We start from the raw sequence: 14292 nt of genomic DNA, 5'->3' as shown, positions 1-14292 counted from the left end.
ATCCCTGGGGATGGTGGCAGAGTATCACCCATAGTTTTACTAGCTCACTTTTTGCAATTTTAATATGTTGTCTTATATTTCTCATAGGATACTGTACTCTCAAAAAACGAGTGAGTGCTCAAAACCTCCATCACAGAGTGCTATGGCAGTGGCTGTTTTGAAAAAAGAAAGGGGGAGCTGTGGGAAACAGAATGCCACAATGACCACTGAAGAATGTTTGTTCAGACTCCGAGATCTCTGAGAAAATTCGAGATTGCAGGGTTAAAAATAACCGTAAAGGATCAGAGTGAAATGCCCTTGGGATGTGTGTGGTCTGTTCTAAAGTACAGAGCAGAAGATGTTTTATAGATAGGAAGCCAGCTGTAAACAGCACTCTGTGCATTCCTTTCTTTGTTCTCTTATCCTGTGTTAAGGTCCCAGTACAATGGTGTTTACAATTAATTGATCACAGCCAGTTACAAATTTCTTTACTCCTTCTCCACTCCCACTGCTTCACTTAACTAACCCTGTGTACGTGGAAGAATGTGCCTTACTAAGCCCCTGCTATAAATCATTATAGACCTATGTCATTGTAGAAGGTATATTAGACTATGGAAAATAAACTTCGGGGCCTTGGGCTGTTTGCTCGGGGTCCCCTGTGCCTCGCTATACTGTCGTCTCTTTTTCTCAGTTCCTTCACCGCCCCAGGTCCCCAATTCCCAGAGGTCGACAAAAAAGAACAAAAAACAGTTTCATAAAAGGGAAACTCCATAAGGCTAACAGCTGATATTTCAGCAGAAACTTTGTAGGACAGAAGAGAGTGGCATGATATATTAAAAGTGCTAAAAAGGAAAAAATAAACTGCAACCAAAAATACTCTATCCAACAGGGCTTTATTCAGAATAGAAATAGAAGTAGTTTCCAAGACAAACAAAAGTTAAAGGAGTTCATCACCACTAAAAATGCTAAAAAGCATTAAAGGGAATTCTTTGAGTGGAAAGGAAAGGCCATAATCAGGAGTAAGAAAATTACAAAAGGAAAAAAATTTACAAGTACATGAAAACATAATAAAAGTAGTAGATTGGTCTCTTATAAAGGCAGTGTGGCGGTTAAAGCTTAAAAGCAGTAAAATCAATTATACCTACAAAAATCAGTCGAGGAATTCACAAAATAAAAGGGTATATGGCATGACATCATATACATAAAATGTGGAGGGTGGAGTAAAAATTCAGTGCTTTTAGAATGAGTTCAAACTTAAGCAATCATCAACTTAATATAGACTGTTATATGCACAGGATGTTATATGTAAACCTAATGGTAACCACAAATCAAAAACCTATAATGGATTTGCAAAAAAAAAATACAGAAAGAAAGGAATCCAAGTGCATCATTAAAGAAAGCTATCAAGCCACAAGGGAAAAGAGCAAGGGAAAAAAATGGAACAGAGAAAAAAATTTTTAAAAAACCCTATAAAACAAGTAAAAGATAGTAATAAGTACATACTTGTCAATAATTAGATTGTAAATGCACTAAATGGTCCAGTCAAAGACACAGGGAGAAAGAATGTACAATACAGAAAAACCCATCTATGTACTGCATACAAGAGACTCATGTCAGACCTAAAGACATATATAGATTGAAAGTGAAAGGATGTAAAAACATTTATCATGCAAATGAAAACAAAAAGAAAGTGTGGTAGCAGTACTTATATCAAACAAAATAGACTTTAAATATTTTATTTATTTGTTTATTTATTTATTTATTTATTTATTTATTTATTTATTGTAGAGAAAGAGAGAGCACACATGAGCAGTGGGAGGGGCAAAGGGAGAAAGAGAGTCTCAAGCAGATTCCACCCTGAGCACAGAGCCTAATAATGTAAGACTTGATCCCATGGCCCTGAGATCATGACCTGAGCCAAAATCAAGAGACAGAAACTTAACTAGCTGAGCCACCCAGTCTCCCCAAACAAAATAGACTTTAAAACAAAGATTGTAGCAAGAGACAAGAAAGATATTACATGACCATAAAGGAAATAATCAAACAAGAAGATACATCAATTGTAAATATTTATGGACTCAACATGGGAGCACCCAAAGACACAAAGCAAGCATTAACAGACATGAAGGAAAAACTCCATAATAGCACAATAATAGTAGGGGACTTTAACACTCCATTTCCATCACTGGATAGAAAGAACAAGAAAATCAACAAGGAAACAGTGGCTTTGAATGACACATTGGAACAGAAGAACTTAACATATATTCAGAACATTTCATTCAAAAACAGCTGAATGGACATTCTTTTCAAATGCATATGGAACATTTTTCAGAATAGATCACATTAGGCCACAAAACAAGTCTCAATGAATTTTAAAAATGTTGAAATCATATCATGCTTCTTTTTCAACCACAATGGTATGAAACTAGAAATCAATGACAAGAAAAAAGTCTGGAAATAACAAATACATGGAAGCTAAATAACATGTTAGTAAACAATGGGTCAATGAAGAAATTAAGGAGGAAATAAAAAACATGTGGAGAGAAATGAAAAAAAAAAAAACACAATGGTCCAAAATCTTTGGGATGTAGCAAAAGCTGTTGTAAGAAAGATTATAACAATACAAGCCTACTGCAAGTAAAAAAAAAAAACTCAAAAAAACCCTAACCTTATACCTAAATGTGTTAGATAAATGATGAAATAAAGGCCAAAGCCAGTAGAGGAAGGGAATAATAATACTTAGAGTAGAAATAAATGAAATAGAAACTAAAATAACAGTAGAACAGATCAATAAAACCAGGAGTTGTTTCCTTGAAAAGATTTAAAAAATTGATAAACCTTTAGACAGACACATTAAAGGCCAGAGAGGACTCAAATAAATAAAATCAGAAATGAAGAAGGAGAAATAACAACTGACAAAACAGAAATAAAAATAATTATAAGAAAATCACAAAACATTATATGCCAATAAATTGTACAACCTAGAAGAAATGAATAAATTCCTAGAAATATGTAACTTTCCAAAACAGAACCAGGAAGCAATAAAAAAAATTGAAGAGATTACTAGCAATGAATTGAGTCAGTTATCATAAACTCACAACAAACAAAAGTCCAGAAACAGATGTCTTCACAGATGAATTCTACTAAACACTTAAATTGTTAATACTTATCCTTCTCAAACTATTCCAAAAAATAGAAGAGTAAGGAAGGCTTCAAAATGCATTCTATAACACCAGCATTACCCTAATACCAAAAACAGATAAAGACATTGCAAAAAAAAAAAAGAAAAGGAAAGAAAAAGAAAAAAGAAAACTACAGACCTCTAATGAACATAGATGAAAAAATTCCCAACATAGTATTAGCAGACCAAGTCCAATAATACCTTAAAAAATCAATCACTGTGATCAAATGGGATTTATTTTTGGGATACAAAGGTGTTTCAATATTCTCAAATCAATGTGATATACCACATTAATAAGAAAAAGGATAAAACCACATGGTCATCTCAATACATGCAGAAAAAGCCTTTGGCAAAGTACAATATCCATTCATGATAAAAACTCTCAACAAAGTAGGCTTAGAGGTAAAATACCTCAACATAATGAAGGCCATATATGAAAAACCACAGCTCACATCATACCTAATGGGAAAAAACTGAGAATTTTTCCTCTGAGATCAGGAAGAAGACAAAGATATCCATTCTCATCACTTTTATTCAACATAGTACTGGAAGCCCTAGCCATGGTAATCAGACAAGAAATAATAAATAAAAGTCATCCAAACTGGTAAGGAAAGTGCCACTACTTGCAGATGACATGATACTCTATATAGAAAACCTTAAAGATACCACCAAAAAACTACTAGAACTAATACATGAATTCAGTAAAGTTGCAGGAAAGAAAATATACAGAAATCTGTTGCATTTCTATACACTATTAATGGAGTAGCAGAAAAAGAAATTAAGAAAACAATTCCATTTACAATTGCATCAAAAATAATAAAATACCTAGGAATAAACTTAACAAAGAAGGTGAAAGACCTATACCTTAAAAACTACAAAACATTGATGAAAGAAATTGAAGGTGACACAAAGAAATGGAAAGACATTTCATGCTCATGGATTGGGAGAACAAATATTGTTAAAATTCCCATACTACCTGAAAAATCTATACATTTAATGCAATCCCTATAAAAAAAAAGTAACAGTATTTTTCATAGAACTAGAACAAACAATGCTAAAATTGGCATGGAACAACAAAAGACCCTAAATACCCAAAGCAACCTAGAAAAAGAAGAACAAAACTGTGGGCATCACAATCCCAGATTTTAAGATATATCACAAAGCTATAATAATCAAAACAATATGGTATTGGGACAAAAATAGATACAGAGATCAGTGGAGCAGAACAAGCATCCCAGAAATAAACCCACACATTATGGTCAATTAAGCTATGACAAAGGAGGCAAGAATATACGTTGGGAAAAAGTCTCTTCAACAAATGATGTTGAGAAAACTGGACAGCTATATGCAAAAAAAAAAAATGAATGTGGACCACTTCTTACACTATATACAAAAATAAACTCAAAGTGGATTAAAGAACTAAATGTCAAGCCTGAAACTATAACATTCCTTGAAGAAAATATAGAGAGTAATTTTTTTGACGTGGGCCATAGAAACATTTTTCTAGATACGTTTCATCTGGCAGGTGAAATAAAAGTAAAATTAAATTAAAACTACACCAAAATAAAAGGCTTTTACACAGTGATGGAAACCATCAACAAAACAAAAAGGCAAACCTACTGAATCAGAAAAGTTATTTGTAAGTTATATAACCAATAAGGGGTTATATCCAAAATATATAAAGAATTTATACAACTCAACACCAAAAAAATATGATCTGATTGAAAAATGGGCAGAGGACCTAAATAAACATTTTTCCAAAGAGGACATACAGATGGCCAACAGACACATGAAAAGTTGCTCAACATCACTAATCATCAGGGAAATAAAATCAAAACCACAATGAGATATCAACTCACACATGTCAGAATGGCTCAACTCAAAAGTACAATAAATAACAAGTGTTGCTGAGGATATAGAGAAAAATAAACACTTGTGCACTGTTGGTGGGACTTCAAATTGGTGCAGCCACTATAGAAAACAGTGTGGAAGTTCCTCAAAAAATTTAAAAAAAATAATTACCATAGGACCCAATAATTCCACTACTGGGTATTTGCTCAAAGAAAATGAAAACACAAATTCTAAAAGATATATGTATCCTTATGTTTATTGCACCATTATTTACAATAGCCAAGATATGGAAGTAACCTAAGAGTCCATCTTTAGATTAATGGTAAAGAATTGGTATAGAATGGGATATTACTCATCCATAATAATAATGTGATCTTGCCATTTGCAACAACACTAATGGACCTAGAAGGTATAATACTAAGTGAAGTAGGTCAGACAGAGAAAAACAGTGTCTCTATTTTTAAGCTCAAAATGACTGAAATTTGATCCGTGGATTTAAGTTAACATATTCATGACCAAGAACTAAAAGATATTGTCCAAGACCTTCACAGAGACCATGCAGGCACTTTCCTAGTATTTTCTTTTAAATAATTCATAGGAACCATTACAGACCCAAGCTAAAAGGAGGGTGGTACCATGGGAGGAGAGTAGAGGAGGGATTTTAAACAAGATCCACCCTTCAAATCTTACACTAAACTTGCTTATCAGCCTACACATGGAGTAAATAATCCAACAAGTTCAGTCAGCACAAACTTATTGAGTACCTGGGGCGGTATGCTGGTTTCTTTTTTCTTTTTTCTTTTCCTTTTGTCAGTATGCTCCTTTCATCGATAAGCCCGATGATGACATAGGTAGTAATTCAATCAGCTTTTATAGATTTCAATAATTCATCAGTTGTGTATAACACCCAGTGCTCATCACATCACATGCCCTCCTTAATGCCTATCACCCGATTACCCCATACCCCCACCCACCCCCCTTCCAGCAACCTTCAGTTTGTTTCCTATAGTTAAGAGTCTCTTATGGTTTTTCTCCCTCTCTGATGACTTCCCATTCAGTTTTCCCTCCCTTCCCCTATGATCCTCTATGCTGTTTCTTATATTTCATCAATGAGCCTTATAAATTTTTTCAATTGACGGTAGAACTGATTGGACACTTTAAATAAATATTAGATTTTATTAATCTTCATTAATAACCTATTAATCTTTATCAGTGCTTTAGTCTTAAGAAACAAGGTAACTGAGGCCTAGAGAAAGTAAGGTATTCATTCTTTTTTTCCAAATATTTATTTATTTATTTATTTATTTGAGAGAGAGAGCATGAAGAGAGAGAGGGAAGGAGAAACTCAAACAGACTCTGCGCTGAATGTAGAGTCTGACTTGGGGCTCAATCTCACAACCCTGAGATCACGACCTGAGCTAAAACCAAGAGTCAGAAACTTAACTGACTGTGCCACCCAGGTGCCCACGGTATTCATTCTTAGTTATATAACAACTTAACGGCAGAGCCAGGACTAGAACATAAATTTTAACTCAAAAGGTTTGGGTTCCTTTATCCACACCACACTTCCAACTATACATTCTCTAATATGTGAGTGGATATTTATCTTCCCATATAGTCAGATCATTTGGATGTAAGCTTTGTTTATGTTATTAAAAGCTGTCAATTTTTAAATCAACACCAGTGTACAAATCACTGAAAACACATGTCCTTCATTTTGCTTCCTGCAATGGCATGGTAACCAGTGTTCTTGCTATGTGCATAAAAACATTAACACTTATTCCTGTCTTTTCTCCATCTCTCTCTCTATCCCCACCCCCACATACAGAAACACAGACATACAGACATCTATTTTCACTGGCATGCAAGACTGGAAGAAAGTAACTAAAATAGGACAAATGTTCTTTTTCTTGGCCAACCCCTTTCCTGCTCCTACAGTTTGTTAAATTATCAGTCTAGGAAAAAGTAATTAAGTGATGAGATGAGCAATACCTTGTTGTAAATCAAGTTACTGTGCTAGATGCCACTGGAGAGAAAAAGGAGACATGGCCTCTTCTTGAAAACTTATATGCTGGCAGCAGTGGCACAATACACAAAACAAGAGAGAAATGAGTAAAATCAATTGCTAAATTGAACAAGTCAAATGTTAGCTCTATAGAAAGCTACCATATATTTAGGGTACAAATCAACCGCAGTTCTTAATGTGGTTGGGGCATTCCATATGGCCTTTCTAAAAGAAGTGATTTCACTAATTCATAAAACTCATACTTCTCTTTCCCATTTTTTTCAACTTTAAGCCTTATACAATTCTGTTCCTTATAAGCATTTTAAGGTGAAAGCTTGACCAAGCATAATGGTCCCATGTGCTGAAGGAAATCTGACAGGCAAAAGGCAGGTCAATCCAATTGCACATGGCATTTTGCAAATTTTACAGAAGAATTCTGAACAACATAATGTGAAGTATCTATTAGGTATTTGCATGGTGAGTAATACCTCTGAGATAGAGATGCCCTCAATCACACTATTCTCACAAGTAGAGAAACTGAAAAATGAAGAAGCTTAGTTCCTTGTTCAGGTTTATGCCCCTAGCTAGTCCTCAAAAAACACAACTTGAAGCTCAAGCTTCTGATTACTGCCTGCTGAAAATATGACTTAGAACAGAGTTCAGGGATGCATGTCCCAAAACACTTCCTCTACTTCCTCTTGCATAAGAAAGCACAAAAATGGAGGGCAGGGTGCAGAGAGCAGGAGGACATGGGGAATAACCAACATCAGGAGACAGACTATCCTGAACCTTGTACCTGTTTGTTTGTTTGTTTGTTTCCCAGAGTTCTGTAGCTGATTAGGTCAGTTGGTTACAACACTGGAGGTCCTAAACTTAAGTATGTGAGTTAAATTCCATTAATTTTCTCTGTAATATAGCCATATATTGTATTCTGAACCCGTGACAAGAATCTTATAACTCCAAATCCTTTCTCCAAAGGGAGAAAATGATTCAAAATATAAATAGAGATCTACTTTCTCTTCTTTTTTTAATTCAATTTTTTAATTTAAATTTTAGTTAACACATATGGTAAAAGTAGTTTCAAGTGTACAATTTAGTGATTCATCACTTACGTATAACACCCAGTGCTCACCACAACAAGTACCCTCCTTAATACCCAACGCCCATTTAGTCCATCCCCTGCTCACCTCCAACCATCAGTGCTCAATTTCTTCTCTATAGTAAAGAGTCTCTTAGGGTTTGCTTCCCTCTTTCTTTTTATTTCCTCCCACTATGTTCATTGTTTTGTTTCTTAAATTTCACATTGAGTGAAATCATATGGTATTTGTCTTTCTCTGACTGACTTATTTCACTTAGCATAATACATTCTAGCTCCATCCATGTCATTGGAAATGGAAAGATTTCATTCTTTTTGATGGCTAAGTAATATTCCATTCTGTGTGTATCTGTGTGTATGTGTGTACCACTTCTTTATCCATTCATCAGTCAATGAACATTTGGACTCTTTCATTAATTTGGGTATTGTTGATAATGCTGCTATAAACATCAGGGTGCATGTGCCCCTTCAAATCTGTATCTTTGTTTCCTTTGAATAAATATCTAGTAGTGCAATTTAGTCATAAGATAGTTTGATTTTTAATTTTTTGAGGAACTTCCATACTGTTTTCCAGGGTGGCTGTGCCAATTTGCATTCCCACCAACAGTGCAAGAACATTCCCCTTTCTCCACATTGTCACCAGCATCTGTTCTTTCCTGTGTTGTTAATTTTAGCCATTCTGACAGGTGTGAGGTGGTATCTCATTGTGGTTTTGATTTGTATTTCCCTGATGAGTGATGTTGAGCATCTTTTCATGTGTCTGTTAGCCATCTGGAGGTCTTTGGCAAAATGTCTGTTTATGTCTTCTGCCCATTTCTTAAATGGATTATTCATTTTGGGCTGTTGAGGTTTTTATAGATTTTGGATTTTGGATACTAATCCTTTATCAGATATGTCATTTGCAAATGTCTTCTTGCATTCTGTAGGTTACCTTTTAGTTTTGTGGTCTCCTTTCCTGTGCAAAAGCTTTTTATCCTGACAAAGTCCCAGTAGTTCACTTTTGCTTTTGTATCCCTTGCTTCTGGAAAGGTATCTAGTAATAGGTTTCTACAGCTGAGATGAAAAAGGTTGCTGCCGGTGTTTTCCTCTAGGATTTCGATGGTGTCCTGCCTCACATTTAGGTCTTTTGTCCATTTTGAATTTATTTTTGTGTATGGTATAAAAAAATGGCCCACTTTCTGCATGTTGCTGCCCAGTTTTCCCAACACAATTTGTTGAAAAGACTGTGTTTTTTCCATTGGATATTCATTCTTGTTTTGTTGAAGATTAGTTGACCATAGAGTTGTGGGTCCAGTTCTGGGTTTTCCATTCTGTTCCATTGATCTATATGTTTGTTTTTGTGCCAGTACCATACTGTCTTGATAACTACAATGTGTAATATAGCTTGAAGTCTGGAATCATGATGCCCTCATCCTTGCTTTTCTTTTCCAAGATTGCTTTGGCTATTTGAGGTCTTTTGTTGTTCCACAGAAATTTTTGGATTGTTTTTTTCTAGTTCTGTGAAAAATGCCGGTGGTATTTTGATAGGGATTACATTAAATGTGTAGATTGCATGGAAGTTAAAGAACATCCTACTAAAGAATGAAGGGTAAACCAGGAAATTAAAGAAAAAATAAAAAAAATACATGGATGCAAATGAAAATGAAAACACGACAGTCCAGAACTTTTGGAATTCAGCAAAGATGGTCATAAGAGGGAAGTTTATAGCAATACAGACCTACCTCAAGAAGCAAGAAAATCTCAAAGACACAATCTAAACTTATACCTAAAGGAGCTAGAAAAGGAACAGCAAATAAAGCCTAAAGCCAGCAGAATAAGGGAAATAATAAAGATTAGTGCAGAAATAAATGATATAGAAACAAACAAAAAACGAGTAGAACAGATGAATGAATCTAAAAGCTGATTCTTTGAAAGAATTAATAAAATTGATAAAACCTTAGTTGGACTTATCAAAAAGAAAAAAATGAAGGACCCAAGTAAATAAACCCACAAATGAAAGAGGAGAGATCACAATTAACACCACAGAAATACAATCATAATATAATATTCTGAAAAATTATATGCCAACAAACTAGACAATCTGGAAGAAATGAATAAATTCTTAGAAACATACAAACTACCAAAACTGAAACAGGAAGAAATAGAAAACTTGAACAGACCCATGATCAGCAAAGAAATTAAATCAGCAATCAAAAATCTCCCAACAAATCAAAGTCCAGGGCCAGACGGTTTCCCAGAGGAATTCTACCAGACACTTAGTTAATATCTATTCTTCTCAAACTGTTCCAAAAAATAGAAATGGAAGGAAAACTTCCAAACTCCCTCTACAAGGCCAGCATTACCTTGATTCTAAAACCAGACAAAGACCCCCCTATAAAGGAGAACTCTAGGCGAATATCCCTGATGAACATGGATGCAAAAATTCTCAACACGATACTAGCAAATTGAATCCAACAATACATTAAAAGAATTATTCACCACAATCAAGTGGAATTTATTCCTGGAGTCCAGGGTGGTTCAATATCTGCAAATCAAATGATGTGATATACCACATTAATAAAAGAAAGAATAAGAACCATATGATTCTCTCAATAGATGCAGAAAAAGCATTTGACAAAATACAGCATCCATTCTTGATAAAAACCCTCAACAAAGTAGAGATATAAAGGAACACACCTGAACATCATAAAGCCCATATATGAAAAACCCATGGCTAATATCATCCTCAATGGGGAAAACTGAGAGCTTTTCCTCTACTGTCAGGAACAAAACAGGGATGTCCACTCTCACCATTGTTATTTAAAATAGTAAGTCCTAGCCTCCACAATCAGACAAAGAAAAAAAAAGGCATCCACATTAACAGGGAAGAAGTCAAACTTTCACTATTCACATGGCATGATACTCTGTAGAAAACCTGAAAGATCCATCAAAAAATTACTGGAACAGATACATGAATTCAGTGAAGTCACAGGATATAAAATCAACATGCAAGGGCACCTGGGTGGCTCAGTTGGTTAAGTGTCTGCCTTTGGCTCAGGTCATGATCTCAGGGTGTTGGGACTGAACCCCAGGTAGGGCGCCCTGCTCAGTGGGAGTCTCACTCTCTGACTCCCCTTCCCTCTGCCCCACCCCACTTGTGCTCTCTCTCTTTCTCTCTCTCTCTTTCTCAAATAAATAAATAAATAAAAATCTTTCAAAAAATAAAATAAAATCAGCATACAGAAATCTGTTGCATTTCTTACACACCAATAATGAAGTAGCAGAAAGAGAAATCAAAGAATTGATCCCATTTACAATTGCACCAAAAACCGTAAGATACATAGGAATAAACTTAACCAGTGAGGTAAAAGATCTGCCCTCTGAAAACTATAGAACACTTATGAAAGAAATTAAAAAGGATGCCAAAAAAATGGAAAAAATGTTCCATGCTCATGGATTGGAAAGAAAAATTTTGTTAATATGTCTGTACTACCCAAAGCAATCTACCCTCTCTTTTGATGGTTGGTGTGTAGCTTCAGTTTTGTATGTGAAAAACAAAAATGTTTTTCCTTCTAGTTTAGATACCCTATAACTAATATACAGTGAAGCTGGAAGATAACAAGCATACACATAAATCTATTCTTCTGAACATGTTTTAGAGATTCTCTTTGTATAATTTTCTTCTGAGCTTTTTCCTTGTGTAGATTTTAACTTGCATCTAAAACCACACATTTTGTCCTACTGTCTGATATAACCTTATATCTGGAATTTAGAACCTTTCCTCTAAATTTAGCATAATATAGATTAGCATAATATGATAAAACAAATATTTTGTGAAAGCTCTAATATGATTTCCTTTTTATATCACAGCAGGTTAAATGTGAATGGGGATGGTGACTTTCTGTTTACTGCAAACTATGTTATGATGTCATACACCTTTTTCGAAATTCCTTTTATATGGTCAGATTTAATATGTGCTGCTTTATCCTCCCCAGGTAAATAAGCTCCATAAAGGTATGGGCTATATCTTATATGGCTCCTATTATTACTCATATTACACTTGAAAAATAGTAAACATCATAAACATTGGTTGAAGAGAAAGTATTTCATCTATGTTTTCTATGATTCACATTTTTAAATCTATTTTATTACTTATTTTATGTGTTTTACTCCCCTGCATTTCTTAGTTCACTTAAACTAAATCTAATAAAAGAACAACCTATTACAAAATTGGTACATATTATCTCTATTATTAATTCTCTTGATTCTCAAAATAGTGAAATATAGCTGTATCATATACACACAGTATAGCTTAATGAAAAGAGCTTTGGCAACAAATAGAACTGTGTTTGAAATGCAACAAAGACAGTTATACAACTTTGGGCAAGTTGTTCAGTTTTTGGTTTCTTCATCTATAAAATGGGGGCAAAAATAGAGTTACTGTAAAAATGTAAGATATCTTGCCCAGTGCTCAGTACATCCTAAGTGCACAATAAATAAGAACCATTATTTTTTTGATGATAGAGCACCTAAACTCAAAGTTAGAGCCAGTGGTAGATAGGCACCAAAAGCTTATTCTGTATGGCAGACTCTAGGTAGCTGCTCAGATGCTTATTAGCTTTTTCTGAAATCATTACTAGGAAGATAATCATTTTAGAATGGGGTATAAGTTCTTTTGGGAGAAAATCAAACCTTGGAAATAGCGTGGATTTCATGTTGACCCTTACTCCATGGGGGGAAGCACTAAATATACTTTTAAATCCCCAAATCACATTGGAGAATTCTGATTATTTTCCCTTTGCTGTAAAAACCATATTGGCTTCCCAGAGCTGTGAAAATAGACCAAGGCCAAACACTCAGAATTCCCCATGAAGAAAATGAAGTCAGCCTGCTTAGGAACAAAACCAAGGAAATCAAAACCAATTTACATTCCGAAGTGAATTTTTGAAACCTAAAAATAACTTCATACCACAAAAGGGTTATGTAAAATTAAGACTTTCTTTTGAAAACAAATTTTAGATATAAAAAAATCAATTCTGTCTTTTTAATAAATGTGCTGAAAATTTACAAAAAAAAGATAATGAACTGGTAACCACTTCTTAGAAGTACTTAATATTTCTTGGCCCAATATGACAAAGGGTTAATGCATGAAAACATTAATTTTAGACTTAAAATTTCCTACACAACATGATACAGTCTTTGAAGGGCAGTATATTATGGTGGTTCACCAGCAATTTTAATTGTATATGTATCCAAAATATTTCCAACAAGTTCGCAAATGTGTTGCTAAATGAAAAGTCTGGAGAAAAAAACTGTATATCTACTTAGTGTATTAAAGCATCCCACATATTGAAGATTCCATAGCATAGAATGCCCCTATTCTCCAGATATTGGTTTAGCCTGGATTTTCATTACAGCTATGCTTGGCCCAAGTCCCAGTTAGAGAGTAACTTATAATCCAGGGTAATAAACCTTAGTATCTCTACCCTACTGAACCATGTCACAGACATTTTCAAATTTATTGATTTCCAGAGGTTACACAGTTTTAAATTGCCTGAGTGATCTTTTTTTCCCCTAGGAAAGTCTCAGTCACAGATGGCATTTATAGATGTGCAATTCTTACAATTTTAACTTAGAACCAAGATGGTTATTAATAAGTAATTCTATGTCAAATATAACCCAGGTCACACTCTGAGAATTCAGAAAAACATCAATGTTCTCCCTGCAGAATGCAAAATATCTTCATAGTGCTTTGCTTAATCAAATTTCATGGTCCAAAATTGAGGGAATCTTACTCTATCCTCCATGACTGAAAGGACTTTTCAGCAAATGGCCAGAACAAAGATGGGTAGCCCAAAATCCAATGGATGATCACCCACTCTGGGTAACTCAGGCCCCAAATCAACTTTCTCTAATTCATCTGGATCAGTTATCTAGACTTGCCACTTCACTCTCTCTCATATTCATACTCTGCCTCAGCAAGGTAAATCATCATTGGATTAGTTCTATTATATCCTTTGGTGTGAAATTAATCACAAATAATTTTTCTTTTTAGTCCTGATAAGCTTTTGGAGGTGATAGACTTTCAGAGGAAAAGGCATTACTGTACCAGATGGCTTGATTTGGATGTGCCTGCTTTTGAAAATAAAAACAGATATTTCTATTTTCAGTAGTTCTTCCACAGGGACTAATGCTAGGTCA

General features: G+C 34.5%; 1 protein-coding gene across 15 annotated transcripts in view; it reads right to left on the bottom strand.

Moving 5' to 3' along the window:
* The window catches only part of GPR174 (G protein-coupled receptor 174), a 181061-nt gene that overhangs the window by 56659 nt on the left and 110110 nt on the right, over positions 1-14292 (bottom strand). For 2 of the 15 annotated variants that reach the window (XM_073880915.1, XM_073880911.1), the window contains exon 1: positions 5776-5794. The exons of the other annotated variants lie outside the window; for them this stretch is intronic. The gene's annotated coding sequence lies outside the window, so the exon portion shown is untranslated. Of the gene's footprint in view, positions 1-5775; positions 5795-14292 lie in introns of those variants that run through there. 15 annotated transcript variants of the gene reach the window in all.

Source organism: Callorhinus ursinus, unplaced genomic scaffold (genome assembly GCF_003265705.2).
Source record: "Callorhinus ursinus isolate GAN/ISIS: 27379988/994484 unplaced genomic scaffold, GSC_fseal_2.0 scaffold40, whole genome shotgun sequence".
Classification (NCBI taxonomy): domain Eukaryota; kingdom Metazoa; phylum Chordata; class Mammalia; order Carnivora; family Otariidae; genus Callorhinus; species Callorhinus ursinus.
This window is presented reverse-complemented; position numbering and strand designations above follow the sequence as displayed.